The following is a 17649-nucleotide window of genomic DNA, read 5'->3' on the forward strand; positions in this document are numbered from 1 at the left end:
TGTTAGTGGACCGGTAGGGGGCGATCTTTCCTTTGGTCAAATATGACCCAATGCCCCAGTGCAGTGATGGGGATGCTGTACTGCAGGAGATTCCGTCTATCGGATGAGACATTAAACCAGGGTCCTGATTGGTGAAAATATGGCTCTCTCCCTCTCCACCTCAGTGGAGGTGTGGTAAGCGTTCTGGTGTCAAATGGCTGTTGTGCATCACCCAGGTGGGTCCTATACATTGGTGGTGGTTGAGGTGAGTTTCCCCCTCTTCACTGTAAAGTGCTTTGAGTGTGGAATTATTATTGTTATCATTAAAATGCACTAAAATATCTAATCATGTAAATAATTGTGAATGAGCAATTGCTAATGAAATATGCTGTAAACAGGAAATGGAACAGAAACAGATATTGGCCGTGCTTGTGCACCCTTGCTCCCCCTAGCACACCTAATGAAGGCAAAGTGGTCATGGTGAAGACACTCCCCAGTGGAGATGTGTGCTTAAGGGGTGAGGCCGAGCAGTCACCTCCACTAGTGGCTCAGACCCCGTCCTCTTTCCAGCTCTCTGGATAAACATTAAAGGCTCCTGCGGCCAGCCTGGCACGGCACCACGCGGCTCCGGGGAGATGAAAGCGCGGCTGGCCTGTAAATCTCACCGCAGAACTGGGAGAGATGAGAAGAGGCTACCGCCAGCTAAGCAGAGGTGACTGCTCCGCTTCAGAGTGTGGAACTTTTCTCATCGCACTTCTAATCCATAGCCGCATTATACCTGCAGTCTTGCCAAGATGTTGGGTCTTAAAGAATGTATGCATGAGGCCAAGGAATTTCTGGCAGTGTAAATTTATTTTCTGGTTTTCTTTTGATGTGGACTGACATTCTCTATTCTTTTGTTTTTCTAAGAAAATTAGAAGCACACTCTCTGGTAAAAAGATGGAAATAAAACACTGTAGAGACCTTTAAAAATAATCAGACTTTTAAGATACTGTCTCACTCACATTTATCTCAAAACATGGAATGTTCAAATCATTAGTTAAACAATTTATCTGATTAGAACATCCTTTCATCCCTACCTGTAAAGTGCCCTCCAATAACCCGTACACTTCCACCCCCTCTTACAGTCTGTGTGTGTGTCTCCAGCCCCCTGCAGCTCCTGACTCACCCTCATTGGCTGATCAGTTGCTAGAGAAGCAGCTGACATCCAAGGGCCTGTAAATCAACAATAACACCACTGTGTGCTTTCGGTGTCAAAAAGGTTTCCATTACGTGAGAAGGATGAATGTTTTCTGAACAGTAAGTACTTATGGCCATACTCCTGCTAGCTGAACTGTGTTTTAGAAAATAAGTTTTTTAAAAAAGAAAAAGTAAAAAGGTTGTATACATTTTATATCAAGTTTGGTTTGCTTTGCTTCACTTCATTCTGATCAACCATTCATGTCTGAATAAATAAATGAACCAATGGTTTTGAGAAAAAAAAAAGCAACAGAATGATGCAATCTATTACCTTATCATGACCTGCAGTAACTGTACTAGAGGAAATCAAGTTTAAATAAATATTTCACAGTGTCACCAATGGCTGTGTGGGTAGATTTTTGAGTCATGCGATGGCATAAGATATAGCACTGAGTGATTTAGGGGGTTGAGTTACGGAACTGAGCGATAATAGAGTTGTTTCAGTCTTAGGGTTGAGTTATGCGTGGGTGGGGTTGGAGCTCCAGTGATGCATGTAGGTGGTGCTGTGGTTGTAGCACAAAAGGTACCAGATGATTTGTATGCAGTGGGATGAGGCTGTCCATAGTTGAACCCTGGTGGTGCAATGGCCTTCCCCAATCAGTCAGAAAGGAAGATCCTCTGGCTGTTTTCCAAAAACATTTAAAAACCCACATTTTCAGACTTCACCTCAATATTTTTCTTTTTTTATTCTAACCCCTCTCTCCCTCTATTTTTCAGCTTTGTAATGGTGACACTCATATAATTCCCTGTCTAGAATGTTGTTTGCTGGCATGTAAATTGCAATTATATAAATATTTTTGGCTAAAAGCATCAGTCAAATGATTAAAATGTAACTGAATTCTAGTCCAGAGCTACTCAAACTATCAAACGCATACTATCAGGCCTTTTGCTTTGAGAAGAAAAAAGGATAGAAAACGCATAAAAACTGTAACTCTGCCTAGGTCTGCATCTTCAAAGTCTCAGCATGTCTCCCAGTACTGTCAGAACTGTCAGAATAGCTGTATATACAGGTCTGACATTAATTATGGAAACTTTTTAAAGAAGAAGTTTAAAACTTATCTGAGCCCATTCTTCTGTGGTTTCTCGGAGCCATTGGTTATCTTCTTACCCACAAGTGGTAATGACATCATGTGACCATCAGTAATTTGACATTAAGTTTTTAAGTCAAAACATTTTTTTTGCATAAATATTATCATTTTCTGTAGAAAGTACTGGACAAAGATATACATTTTAATGCTGATTATAGAATTTACAACTGTAAGTTACATTAGACAGTTAAATTATGTATGTATGAACTAATGCATTTAGGAAGGTGAAATTATTACTACTTGTTTAACACAAATGCAAATAATTTCTTCTTTTTTGTTTTATGTTGCTATTAAATTTATTATAAATTATATGTATTATGCCAAAAAGAGAAATTGTTGCAAATTTTGCATTCATTGTCATAATCTGTTTATAAATGTTTCCATATTTTTCTGTTGGTACTGTAGATACATTTGTTTACACACAATGCTATTTATGCATGTGGAAGAAGTTTGGCCTATTGGGCCCATTCTTAAAAAGACCATGATCTCCAGGAATAAATTGTTGAATAATCCTGGTTTAGTCAAGAACTGCATGTTGATGGCATGGCAGGTTTAGCAGATATGCGTTTACAATATATTGTAGTAGCTATACTGTTCGCCAAAACTGTCAAAACCTTGTCATTGTGAAGCCTGTTTGCAAGTGTTTTTGCCACTTTCATAACAAAATGTGCTGAGATTGGTTTTCAATCCATTGGAACACCAGTGCTGCTCCTGACTGACACAACACTGAGGTGAGCAGTGTTCAAATACAGCCTTGTCTGATGTAATGTTTTGGTAACACAGTTTTCCATCTTTTGTTGCAACTGGCGTTGTTCACATCTTTTTTTGTGCAGTGGTTTGTGGGAAATGAAGTGCCACCGTTGGCTCCAGTTATGTGTTATGTTGCACCTATACTGCCTGCAGTTCTACACACTGCACTACACACAAGGACAGCTGTGCAGGTTAGCACCTGTGAGAGTGGGGACCTGCGCTGTACAGAGTTTGGAAGAGTGCAAGGGAACAGGGGCAGTAACTGCTGGCAGGAGGAGACTTTAGTTCCGTCCCAAACAGAGCCAAACTCAGTGAAGCATTGAAAAGCAGGGCGCTCAGGAAATGCTCAGAGAACAGAGAGGGGACTGTGTGCTGGTGTGTGTGTGTGTGCATGTGTGTGTGTGTGTGTGTGTGTGCGTGACTGTGTGATTTATATGTATGTGTGTGTGTATGTGTGTTGGGGGGGGGAGTTGGTTAGGGGAGTGAAGTCAATAAATCTTAATACTCACTTCTGAGACATGGGAGGAGGGGGTTGGGGGGATATGGGAGGCAGGGATAAGGGTAAAATGGGAGTTATAAATCTTGGATACTTACCTGTCAGTGACATATGAGATCCTAGGAGACTCCCTTGGTCAGTCCAACACATTTCCTCACTGTGGAAAGAGTGTGGGTCAAAGGTTACAGATCTCATTATTGTTGAATTAAGCAGTGGAGAATACAGGCTGTTTGGGGGGCAAGGTGCTGACTGAAAATGGCTCAATTCTGAACAGCCTCCTGGTTCCCTCTGCCTTATACAAAAAATACAAAATACATTTGCCCCTGATAAATAGAATATGCTCAACATACACACACACACCACTAAAAGGAACACATACAATACACACACCTGATACACAAAATACACCCTCTGTGCACAGCACATACAATATATAATTTCCATTTGACACATCATGTACACGCCCAAAAAAACACACCATTCTTTTTCCAGAATATTTCAATTTATATGAATAGCTACTGAACCATATCAATTTTACCCATTTCACATCCGTAGATGAAATACTGAAGAATTTACACCTCAGTTCAATATGGCTGAGGAATTATTATAAGTTTTGTGTAATAAACAATGGACAGATAAAAATTAATTACAAGATTAAAATAATGTCTATCTGTATTAAATAACATGCTTTTACTTCACAAAGGACAGAAATGTGTATTTGGAAAATAAATGTATGGTATGAACAGGGCACTAGCTTGAAATTCAGTTTCACATTGAAAACTGAAACAAGAGAAGAAACTGACTTGATCTGTGTGAGAGTCGCACAGAAGACGGCTGGTATGTGTGTGAGTGAGTGTGTGTGTGTGTATGTATGCACTTAGATTAAGAGTGAATGTCTCCAAGCCACTCAGAACAGGGCCTATTGGGCAAGAGTGCAAGAGTGCTAGTGAGACTATGCACATAGCAGAACAAACTGATTAACCTTCAAACAACATAAGCGTCCAAATTCATACAGAATTTGTCTTATTCTCTTGTGTCTGAGTTCTGCAGAGCACTGTATCTAAATGAGTAAGCCTGTATTTTTAAATGGATGCCTTAGGATTGAAGCAGGTGCAAAATTTTGAAGGAAGGGTTAGGTGTGTAATAAGGAAGTAATCCAAAAGCTAAAGTTAATGCGTCTATAAAATTTCTGCTCACAGGTATACACAAGTTTGAAGAATTCCAGAATTCCTGGTTACATCATGTCAACTAGCCTCAGAATTCTGAAATTATTATTTTGTATGAGTGACAAATTGTCTTTTGAATAGAGACAGTTTGTATTACTAGGCCTATCACATCAGTGCAACATCCTCGAGAGACAAGCACATACTGTCCAGTGCATGTACTGCCAGCCACTACCTCAGTCAGCAGCCTACTAGCTGAGCATATTAATCTCCTCTATGCACACACACTGGGATGCATGACATATAATAATACTAACAGCCACTAGGTGGAGACACTCTATTCAAGATCAAGACAAGTCCCATTATTCCTATGTTCCTAGTTTGCTGAAATTCTGGTTTTCCTGTTTGGACATAGTAAAATAATACCACAGTTAACCAACATAGTGATTCAGAAACTACTAAATTGTAAAAGTAAGATAAGAATTCCCAACATGCACCTTTTCAAAGAATTTGGGGATGTAGTTGTAGTAGAGTAATTTCAGAAAGGTTGAATGAGTTTGGAAGAAAAACATCCAATGTGATGCCTTTTGACTGGAAAATGACATTTATGGTGGGAATACTGTCATTCCTCATGATCTACCAATTCTGATAAAACTGATGAGTTTCGAAGTGAATTTACACTTTCAACTTGCAATTATGGTGTATAACTATTTTGACTTCAATATTAAACATACAGTTAAATTTTAATTGAAAACATTTATTCTGTGAGCCTTTATAGGTAATTCTTGTAATTATTTGGAGACCTATAGAGGAAGAAAGACCCAAGAGCACAATATTTAAAAAATAAACATAAATAACCAAGTTCACCATATGTACCCTGTACACCCATTACTATAGACACTTTTTGCAAGAAATAGTTTTCATAAATAATTTAGGGGCGGAGCCAGATGTCAGAAGGCTTGCTGGAATGGAGGGCTCTGACTGGTGTCTAAGGTCTGATAATCTTTTGGTGGTATGAAGGGGCAGTGATGGTCATCTAGTTCCACTCCATAGTTCTTGGTGCTAGAAGAAACTGATATAGTGGGGTTATCCAGAATGAGAGAAAGGTCATACAGGGTGTCATGCACAGCAAGGATGTAGACAATCTTGGTCTTTATTTTTCATTCAGCTCAAGATGTCATTCAGGCAGGCTGAGATGTGTTCAGACTTGTCGGTCATATGGCGAAAAGAACAGAAAGACCTGAGAGTCATTGGCCTATCAATGATATGACAAGCCATGAGCTGCAATGACAGGACCAAGGAATTTGGTGTAAAGGGTGAAGAAGGAAGAGACCCAAGACAGAACCCTGAGGAACGCCTGTAGAGAGGCTATGGAGTGTTGATACTGTGTGACCTCAAGCAATCTGGAAGGGGTGTCCAGCAAGGTATTACAGCCAAACTATACATCATGGCATTTGTCATAAATTGTAATAAACTGGAACGACTGATTTCCAGGATTTATGTCATGATTTTGACACCATTATGTAGGCTTCATGGAACATAATTCCAGATCTGTATCAAATGCATTATTTCAACTGCTCAACCTGTTTAGATGACAGTAAAATTTGAAAGCACACCTGGAGATCTCTGGTCTTTTGAGTAAAAAAAAATCAAAATAATGATATTCAGAATAATCAGTCTGAATATTTGATAATAGATTAAAATAGATGCTCCATCGGAAATCTGAAGATATTTTACTGTCATCTTATGGACTCATTTTAAAAAATATGTTAAGTCTTCAAGTCTTCAAATCTTAAAATTGTATGATTTGACCAAGGTCTGCATGGTTCAAATAAACCCTCATCAGTAGTAGACAAGCAGAGGTAAATGGAGGTAATAATGGAGTCTTCTTTTAAAGGAAAACGTCAGCCTTGGACTCAGACATTGTCCAGGCAGTCGTCCTGATCTGGGCAGATGCCAGAATTTGGCGTGACATCATTCGCTGCAGCTCTCAATGAAGCAGATGCAAATGGAAAAGCAATCATGCTGCATCAAGTCAGCTTTGGCTCAAGCACATGCTAGCCCTTGTCCAGCTCTACGGTGTAAAAGGGGTATTTTTGGTCTCTCTTTTATACATAGAGCATTGTAGTCGATAGACACAAGTGTGCTAAATATGGAATGGCAGACAGGTCTTCAGTGATGTAATGTCTTTTACTCTGTTAGAATAAGCCAGGTTCATCACAGCTGCAGACAATAATATCATCAGGAATAATGCATTCACATGCCTGACAGCGGATATTGCAAGTTTGAGAATGAAAAATAAATTCTGAAACATAAGATTTTTAAAGAAATTTTCAGTATGAGAAGACTGGAACTAATTCGTAAATAAGTAGATTGGAAAAACTGACACTTTGAAAGGCAACAAATTTGCAGTTGTTGGGGCCAGGTAATCGTTAACACACTGGACTCTTAACCTGCTAAATGCTTTTGAATACTTTGAGTGAAATTCTGTATTTAAAAAATGCTGGCTAGGGTTCCATCACCTGTTTGCCTTACCATTGACTACTAGGCCAAAGCAATAATTATGTAGTGAAGTTTGGTCAGGTTTATTCAGAACAAATACATTTCAACAACCAATCAGAATGCTGTCAATTCCATCTTAGTGAAAAAATGTAGACATGGCGGTGGTTTGGAAAAATGATACATAGTTTATTGACTGTGATAATGAATATATGATATATAACACTTAGAGGTTAACTGTACTACCATTTAACAAAGGCTAATTTGTGTTATAGGCTAGCGACACGCTACTCTATATTACCTGGTTAATTTGTTTAATCAGTCTCATAAAATGAAGTTTGAACAATGTAAAACTACAAAGTCAGGGAATTTGCTATTCCTGGCGAACACACGCATAGTAAAACATATAGCAGTAAAAATGACCTAATTAGGTATTACAAGTTTTACACTATCCTATTGTTTGATGTCAATGTTAAATAAAATGTGTTTCAATACTTAAAGACAATAAAAGGGGAGGCCAATCCTTAAATGTGTTAGGTGATGTGTCAGCTCATCAGTTGGTCCAAGGTCACAGCAGGTGCATGTGGACTTGAGAAATTTTCGTTTTGAAGTTGGGGTCGCGATGGGTTCCAGTCAAGACAACTGTGGATGTGCACAGGTCTTCCACTTGGGTTTAGCTGCAAGGGAGATATTATCAGGCAGGACTTGTGGTCAAGCTAAGTGTGAGTTGGGAGGCACAACTCACACTTAATAATATTTCCTTATGCATCTGGTTGGTTAGACAATGTTTTTATCCTCAGAGCAAAGTTTTTGGTGAGTTTTAATGCTCACAAAGTCACTGACCCAACGGAACCCCATATGCGTTCCCTGGAACCTGGTTGGTGGATTATTATGGGCACACAAACATTTGATTGGATCATGGTATAGAAGATGTCAATCAAACACTGATAGACAAATCATTGATAATGCTTGAATATTTAAATGTGTTAAATCTGGCTCCCAATTTCCTCCCAAAAGGGTATTCCTACCCCAAGCTAGTGCCTAAACAATCAAGCAGTGGGTTTATTGCAGGGTCTCAAGAGGAAGGGGACAGGCACTTAATTATGCCTTGGTCGACCAGAAAAGTTAATGGTGAACGTGACTCAGCGGTGGGTCAGTCCCATGGTCAGGAAGCCAGAGGTCACAGACATTCTTGTGTATAGTTACATTGTTACAATTATATATTTTTCTTCAGTTTGGGTAATTTGGCTAAGTTCAACTATTAAAACTAACTTGCCAAAAGCATGCATTTACTTGTAAGAAAAAGTTATGGAAAAATGTTGATCACAGTAAGTACAGGCATCAGTCGTTGGTTGGTCGTAAAACACTAATCCTGTAGCCAGGGGGAAAAAAAGCAATAAATAATAAATGTAAAGCAATCTGTGGTTTACTGGGTGAAGGCATATGCGGAATGATTAGTTCATTTTCCATCCTAGTTTGTTTTTTTAAACTAATGTTTCATTAAAAAAAAATTTTTTTTAATACAAAAATTTCAAAACACAGACATTTTTTATAGAGCAATAGGTTTTTTTTCTCCAAAAGAACCATAGAGCATTCAGAACAGAGGCCGCCACAGAAATCAAACTCTTGTCTATCCCAGTTTATGGCCAAGGCTGCTCGCTGCTACCAATCATAATAAACATGCCACTTTCAAATCAACTTAATTAGCGGTTATTAAAGAGTTCCCGTTAGCACTAATGAACGGTTTAATGGTTTAATTCATTGCCACAGGAGGGGACTGTGCCAAGCGGGCCGTTGGGCAGCAGTAATGTTTTTCCAGCTCGCTCCTCCAGTTACATCATGCGGACCCGGGGCCTGCGCTGCGAGGACACACAGGGAGCGCATGCACATATTTACATGAAGCCCGCTGTTTTTCCTTTATTTTTTTTTCTACTCGGGATCTGGAGGAAATGAAACTCTTGATGATGCAATGGGCCCCTGATGGGGTTTCCAAGCAGAGTCCTAAGAAAATATTTCAGCTGGGGTAGGTTTCCTCTGTATCAGCTTTATATACTGAAGCTCTCTGCCGCGGGGGGGTTCCTCTATCTCAACTTAATACTCTAGAGCTGCCTGCCAGAGCACCCAGCAGTGACCCTTCTTTTGTTTAGTTAATCGTGTCATATGGTTGTGGAAATTAAATCACACTCACAATCAGTACTAAAATTCAGATTATAAAGTGGCTAATTAGCAATAAAATTTTACCCAAGAAAATGAAAACTGTTCACTTTCATTTGATTTGTAGTTTCATGACTACAAGATGTAAATTAGCTACCCGGTGCTGGCTACTGCATCTGTTTGAAATGTGCTTGAAAATCTAGCCAGCTTGTCAGAATACATTGATGAGAGGGTAGCAAAGCAAACAAGCTAGCAAGCCAGGTAGTATTAGTGCAGTAGCAATTTTGAAGTATGAACAGATTAAATCTCTTGTGGATGAACACAGTAAATATCATCTCCACAATCTCCATGTGTCAGCTGGCAGTGTCAGGGAATCGACACCTAAATACAAACAAGGAAGTCAAAAAGTAGTAAAGCCTTTAAAATAGTACACTTCAGATGCTTGGTTTTCATATGACCAGAAATGTATCCTAATATGGAACCTGTTATTTTATGAGTATCCAGCTTTTTCTGATAAAATAAAATCTCTGTTTTTCCAGAGACTAGAGAATTAGGAAATAATTCAAATTGAAATTTAATTTGTTGTGGTTATTAGAATGTATGGCTCTGGCTTTCTCTAACATCGCTCTAAACACTGATGCAGCCTGCCAGGGTAGGCTTCCTCTATCTTTATACAGTAAATATAGAGAGTAAGAGAGAGGTTTCCTCTGTCTCTGATTTACACACTGGAGCTGCCTGCCAGGGGAGCCTCACAGAGACACAGACCTGCACTAGATACGGCAGCCCCTTGAGTCCTTCATTATTACCGCCTTTGAAATAACAATCTGATTCGACAACTGTGGAATCCACAGGGCCAGAGTTGTAGCGCACATTAAAATCATTAGTGATGTTTCCAGCATCAGAGATGGGTGAATCAGGTCCCTACTTGATTTTTATTGCTTCTCACCTGTAAAATTACAGCTATGTGTTTTTTTTTTTTTTTTTTTGTAAATACGTGTCCTGTCGTAAAAGAAATGCAGATAATTATTGCTCTCGTCTCATTAGTTGTTTGCAGGAATTCGGGAAGCAAGAATTAAAGAGCAGACTTGGCAAGTTCTCTTCTCCGCCTCTCCTTGGCACCCGCTCATGCGTCTGATCGCATCACGCCTCTGGTCACAAACACAAACGCCACCCAGTGCTGCTTTCCCAGAACCAAAGCCCCCCCTGCCCAATGAAGGGCTTTGCCCTAATCGGCTCTGAAGGGCTGAATAGACAACCAGACAGAGGGGGCTGCTGGTTCGCCCACCCCCTCCCCCCAGGACCATCAAACAAACAGACAGCGGCGTCCGAGCCGGGGCCCGAGACGCCGAAGGCCGAGGCAGGGCTTTTCTGCAAGTCATTCTCCGGCGTTGGGAACGCTCCCCTCAGGAGAGTCACAAAGTGGCCCGGGAGTCTGAGGAAGGTCAGGGGCATTGTTTACCCCCCGCAGGGAGGCGGGGAGATCCATCAAGAGCCCCAGATTCTGAGGCCTTCAGAGGTGTGCCAGATGTTTAACCCAAACCTGAGCGGAGAGCAAGACTGATCCCAGCATTCACCTTCACTGTACACAATATAGACCAGGAAAGGGACCGAAAAATTAATGAAGTCTAATAAAGGTGAAAAGATGAGAGGGGTAGTGCAGTATATGTTTATAAGTGTGGGTGTGTGTGTGTGCGCGTGTATGTATGTATATAATTGTTCTTGTTATTATTATTATCAAAGATTGAATTTTGATTCATGTAGCATCAACAGCCTTCAAAGGTTTCAGTTTCTCAGTTGAATTTCAGGTTTGGAAACTGACTGTGGCAGTGGCCAGACTTTCATGTTAGGTTATATTTCATGATCTTCGACATGTTAAATTCATCAAAGATAAAAAAGAAATACAAAAATGAGTCAGTTTTTCCATTTGCTCATTATATTGACCTCAGTCACAGTGAACTAGGGGCATGTAATGCTGAAAAACTGCAGTTTGGCAGAATTACACAACTGTGAGTACATCTGCTGTGTTTAGCAAGAATACAATTACAGTTCCTCCCTGAGCTGTGGCTGCAAACAGCCCCTGAATCAACAACAGGGGATCATGGGAGATGCGGGCAAGACACTGCCCTTCTCATAGTATGGGAATCACAGCTCCATTCAGAGCAGGAGTCATTGGTTCACTCAGTGTGGGAGTCACTGACCCACTTTGAATGGGAGCCACAGATCCATTCAGAGTAGGAGTCATTGGTTCATTCAGAGTGTGGGAGTCACTACTTTAATCCTGTAATGTGGGTAGGTCTGCTGCTGTGGTCAAGCCATGGCGCTCACAAGAACAGTCTCTGAGCTGAGCGCCATAGGTACGAAGCCAAGGGAACTAAGGGAACTAAGGGAACTAACACTCCGATTGGAGCTCCAGAGGGTGACATCACCATCTGTAGTTCTGGATGTCCACATGCTTACTTGCGCTTCTGTATTCTGTTATGCTCCCAGGATTTACTGAGAGTTTAAAATGACATTTTCCGGCTATTTTAATGCAGATGTACTGTGTCTGGGTCTGTCCTCTGTATGGTATTGTGCTTTGAGTCTTTCCTAACCACATACGCACTCACACACACACACACACACACATACACACACGCACACATACACATACAGAAATACACACACACACTCCCGCACACACACACACACATACACACATGCACACACAGAAATACACACACACTCACGCACACACACACACACTCACACACACACACACGCATTCATGAGCATACGCACATACATGGGCATACACATGCACACACACAGAGACAATAATTTACCAACTGCAACCACCTGAACCTGAGAATCTGCAGCAATGTCATGCATAGAAGCAGGAGCACAGAAAATGCTGCTGGTCATGTGACCCCACAGGTGTTGAAAAGGGCGGGATGCAGGCAGAGGTCAAGGCCGATGGGAGAGAGCTGGGCGTGAGGTGAGGAGAGAGGGCCAGGGTTTGAGGGGTCGTGGGAGGCACGGGGCATAGGAGGAGGCTTTGGAGCATGGGTGGAGGGACGGGGTAATGTGTGTGGAGGGGTGGGGGGGATGGGGGGGGGGGTTGTAACATTCACAGGTGCCAAAACACAAGACACTCAGCTTAGGGACAGAGACAGTCTCAGATCAAGCAGAGAGATAAAACTTCACACGCTATTCAACCCCCAGATCACCTTTCAGTAAATCTCCTCCCTCACAAGGCTTTGTGGAGCAAAGCTCCAGATCCTGTCAGCTTGACATGATAATGGTGCGCAGGTTCACGAACCAGCGTGGAGTTTTGTTTCTCACCGAACGGAGAGATGACAGGCAACGGGAAAACTAGCTCGAGTCAGGAAGCTCTTGGAGTTTCAGCGAGGAATCGCCCGTAGCTCTGTCAGGAAACTCTCGGTCGAGGCAGGAAGTGCTTGTCGTCGCGTGGCCGCTGGCTCTGCCCTAGTCCAGGGTAAATACTCGTAAAGGAAATGTGACCTGAAAGTAGCCCTGAAGACTTGATTGTGGAGGTAGTGATGCAGCTCTGCTTTTTTACCCTGGAGCACGGTGTCGTAGGGCCTGAGCCAAAACACACCCCCACACTAGCTGCGTGGCGCAGGGGGGAGCATCCACCCCAGACTTCCCCCCCTCGGTGTCTGCTTGTCTGTAGCTTGTCACCGTGTCAACTGTAATCTCCTGGAACAGACCCCAGGCCCCTGCGAACAACCATGTTGCACCCCGCCTCCCTCTACCGTGGCCCCGCTTCTGCTCTTTCTTCGCCAAGTCCGCCACCCAAACCTGAACGGACACAACTCCCGCAAAAGCTCAGGTGCCTTAACCTTCCCACCGCAACAACCTCATCATCCACGTCCACAGCGAGCTGCTAATAAATTGACAGGTAGCGATGGGGAAGTCTATCAGATCTCATGCTCACTTGATCTTTTCTCCAGCGCAGCTCCACCATCACAAGCTTGATGCTCTCCTGAGAACAAAGTAAAGCATTTTCAGGGTTCCCAAAAGGCTCATTTCAGTCAGTTAGGTCAGCGTGCTGATCTCCCCAGCCCTGCTTAATCTACCATCGTCTTATTTCACGATGGGAAGCCAATGTCAGCCGAAAGGCTAGCGTGGTTAACGGCTCACATTCTGCACATTCTTACATTTTTAGCCCTCGTTCTTCTTCCACACCCTGCTCTACCTGGCATATTACTGTCAGAGTGGAAATGCTGCGGATATTTCGCATATTTTCATGCTTTCCACGTTTCCAGAACACTCCGGAAACCGGGGATGGGAACAGTTCATTGTTGAATATGTGTTTGTGAAAAAAGAGAGAGAAGAGAGAAGGAGAAGGAGAATGAAAATGGGAAGCTGAAAATGAGAATAAGAGTTTAAGTGGGCATAAGTTGAATCAGAAAAGACCTAGGAAAGAATCTTAAGCACCTTGTGTTCTACGAGAAAGCACATCAAAACGCAACCTAAATGCGATGGAAGACAGATAAAAACTAGTCTTCAGAAACAGCAGGAATCCCATCCCTTTACAGACAAATATGAATCAGATGATATCAATGTAAGTAATGTGGCTTCTTGAGGAAAACAGGTCGTATAAACCTGCAGCTGAACAGGGAGAAGTAAGAATCTGATGACTGACAGGCCTCAACAAGTCTATGGATTGGGTCTGTGTATCTGTTCCTACTACACTGACGAATAACCTTTAACCTCCTCAGCACTGTGGAATAATATTTACCCTCTTTAGCACTGTGCAAAGGTATTTAGCGTCAATCAGCACTGCTCATAACCTTTAAGAAGTGACAGAGACTGGGGAAGTGACCCTGAGATTTGGAGAGAGACTTACGATTTAGAGAGAGAGATTTATGGATGATAACAGGGAGACTGGATTTCAGTTCGGAACAGTCGGACTAGGAGTTTTAAAGATGGGAACAGGGACACGGAGAATGGGAGAGAGATTTAGGGAAGGGAACAAGGACGCAAGGATGTGACAGGGACGCAGAGTCTGGGGGAGAGATTTACTGACAGGGACTGGGAGCGAAACTCAGGGACAGGGAATGAAGGATTGTCTTCGAGGCTGAGAGACTCCGCTCCCACACAGCTGACTCAGGTCTGACCCCCGGAAAGAGAGGCAGACGTCCTTTCACAGAGGAAAGAGAAAATGTACACTGACACCATAACAGACACACACAAGCAGGTCCTCAAATATTCTCCCATAGACACTCAGCTTTAATGCTGTAAATCTAAGCACGCACACGCATACGCGCGCATACACACACTCAAGCACATGCACATGTACAAAATCACACACACACACAAATACACACACATCACGACATCACGCACACACACACACACACACACGCACACACACCTACACACACGCACACACACACGTACGCACACACACACACACATACACATGCAGAAATACACGCACACTCACGCACACACACACATGCACATACACACACAAGCACACGCACTTGTACACACACACACACACACATGCATATGCACATGTACACACACGTAGACATAAGCGCTCACACACACACACATTCACACAGATGAGGGCTGTCAAGGATGATCACCTACAGTATGTTGCAATCCATCTGGAGGGGTGCCAAATGAAGGGAAGAAATAAAAATCCAAATGTTGCATCCATGATGGTTGGTCCGGGATCGCAGTTCCACACCCCTCTTATACAATCTCACCTAGGGCGGCACGATTGTTAGAGCCAGGTCTGATACACATATACTCAAATGTATACACACACAGAGTAGAAGCACACAAATATTTGTACATCTCCATAGATGAGCTCACACACACAGATATAAAGTAGCAGGCAGTGGTAATTACTGGCCACCTTGTGATCAGACACATTTAATGGATGAAGATGTGAGCAAATAAAAATATGGTGCTGAGTCTCGCTTTTTTTGATGGCTGGCATTTATTCAGACGGCTGTGGGACCAGGGCTGTGTGTGTTTTTCACAGACAGCCGGAGTCTGACTCACTGTGGACTCACCTGGTCCTCAGTCCGCTGGATTCACCCGGAGGATAGTTCAGCAATCAAAACCTAAATCTGCGGTCCGACTGAGAGAATGCAGGTTAGATTTGTGTGTGTGCGCGTGCGTGTGTGTGAGTGTGTGTGTGTGTGTGTGTGTGTGAGTGTGAGGTGTGTTCCTGACAGCTGTGTAATATTACCCTCCCTGTATGCAGCAGGATTCTGGAGGGTGGCTCTCAATTTTTATCTGATCGGATCCCAGCTGTCTGGAGCTCAACTGTCTCTCCCTGTCACTGACAGCAGCACCCACACTGATGGGTAAACGTTCCCAAAACTGCCAAGCTTCATAATCACACACAAAAACATATAAAAAACATGCTAGGACGGTCATAAATTTAACAGTAAGACTTCATAACAGACGTGGAGCAGACACCGATCTGAGATCAGGGAAGAAGATGCATGCTGCATATCTGGGATCTGCAATGAACTTGCAGAGGCTGACCTGGGATCAGCGCAGCGGGAGCTAATGTGCCCAGAGGGGAAGCCCACGGGGATCAGAGCATGGCTTCAGGAGAGGTGAGGTGGAGCTGAGTGAAAAACGACGTTTGCTCTGTTATTTCTCAAGTGCGTCGTGACAGCTAGATTACAGAGCGCCGCAGACATTATGCGCCATTAATCTTATGAGCTGGTGCGAGTCATTATGCACTATTAATCTTATGAGCTGGTGTGGGTCTGCCTTCAGCCCTCGAGCTGGGAGGGTCCCAGGTCACACACTTGGCACCGCAGTTACAATGTGCAGCATTCATCACAACATGAGAAACGTGTAATGGTTTCCTTAAATGGCCATGGTGCCATGGTAACAGTATCGCCGCTACGGGGTCATGACTGTTCCCTTGAACTTCTCCCCCAGCCACTGTCCTTGTCTGCTTCCAGTGTGTTTTTTTTCTGTCTCCCTATTTTAGGGGCAAGAGCAACATTCCAGTCAGGAAAAAAAACATTTACTGCACTCACATGCTAAACATCCCCCAAAAAATGTAACATAGCAGCTGCATTCACAATGTGTTATGTACTGTATATTGGATATAGCCCACAATGTCAAAACACAGAGCATTGTGTTTTCTGTAATACTGTGGTTGAGCATACCACATAAATAAAGATTATGTTAATGGTTTATGTCCAAGGGCCATGTAAGCCTTTCCTTCGAGAAATTTCCATGGAATGGCCCTTTCAAAACCCTAGATATTTGCATGTTTACTTTTAAATTTGATCATTTAGCACCTTATCCTGACCAACATTCAAGTATAGGGAAGGTCAGAACCCCCGCCCCCCACACACACACACACATACAAACACACACAACCTCACCCCACCCTGCAACCACACTCCTCACCTTATACAGAATGGGAGCAGTGATAGCCTTCATAGTTCTGCCAATGATGGCATGTAGGGGCCCTCTGTGGGAGGAAGTGGGGTACCTGCCGCCCACAGAATGAGACCTTTTTGGATCTAGTTCAGAGAAAGAGTGGGGTCCCCACAGCACCGCAGTGACAGATGGTTTACTTACATGTAAAAGTCACTGCGGGTAGCATGTGATCATGGAGCGTGGAGTAGACAGAAGTGAAAGGTAAGCACCATGGTTCTCATTCCCCCAGTGCTCTGTTTCCACCTCCCGCTCCCTCTCTTTTTTGGAGAGTGCAGAGAGGTAGAAGTGGGGGTGTAATGTCTGCTGGAGGACCAGGTGGCACCCTCCCCCCATCTCCCTTCAATCCCAGCCACCCCCCCCCCCCCCAGGCCTCTGGAGTTCTGACCCGGCTCAGTTAGGTAGACCCCTTGCAAGGAGTAGATTGGAATCACATGTGTGCTTCAATGGCTGGCGGGGCAAATGTGTGTGCGACTGCATGGGGCATACCCAGAGGAGGGGTCTGTGGTGTGCTGGGGGTGTACAATATCACCTCTGCCCACCCCCTCACTCTGAGTCATTGCCCAGACAAAAAAAATAAAATAAAATAGGGAGCCACATGAGATAAGGAAAACACAAGATATGATATGTTTCAAGATATGTAATCATATAATGAGGAAAAATGATGTAGTTTGTGTACTGTGCACTGTCACACTGAATGATGTTGTGGTGAATAGTCTCTGTAATGTATACTGCTACTGGACAGGTGAGAGTTAAGTACTTTCTGGTAGCTACGCAGTTTCTTAAGTTTCTTGCACCAAAGTCATAATGACAAAAGCAGATTTATGTTATCAAAGATAACATGAAA

Source organism: Anguilla rostrata, chromosome 1 (assembly GCF_018555375.3).
Source record: "Anguilla rostrata isolate EN2019 chromosome 1, ASM1855537v3, whole genome shotgun sequence".
Taxonomy (NCBI): domain Eukaryota; kingdom Metazoa; phylum Chordata; class Actinopteri; order Anguilliformes; family Anguillidae; genus Anguilla; species Anguilla rostrata.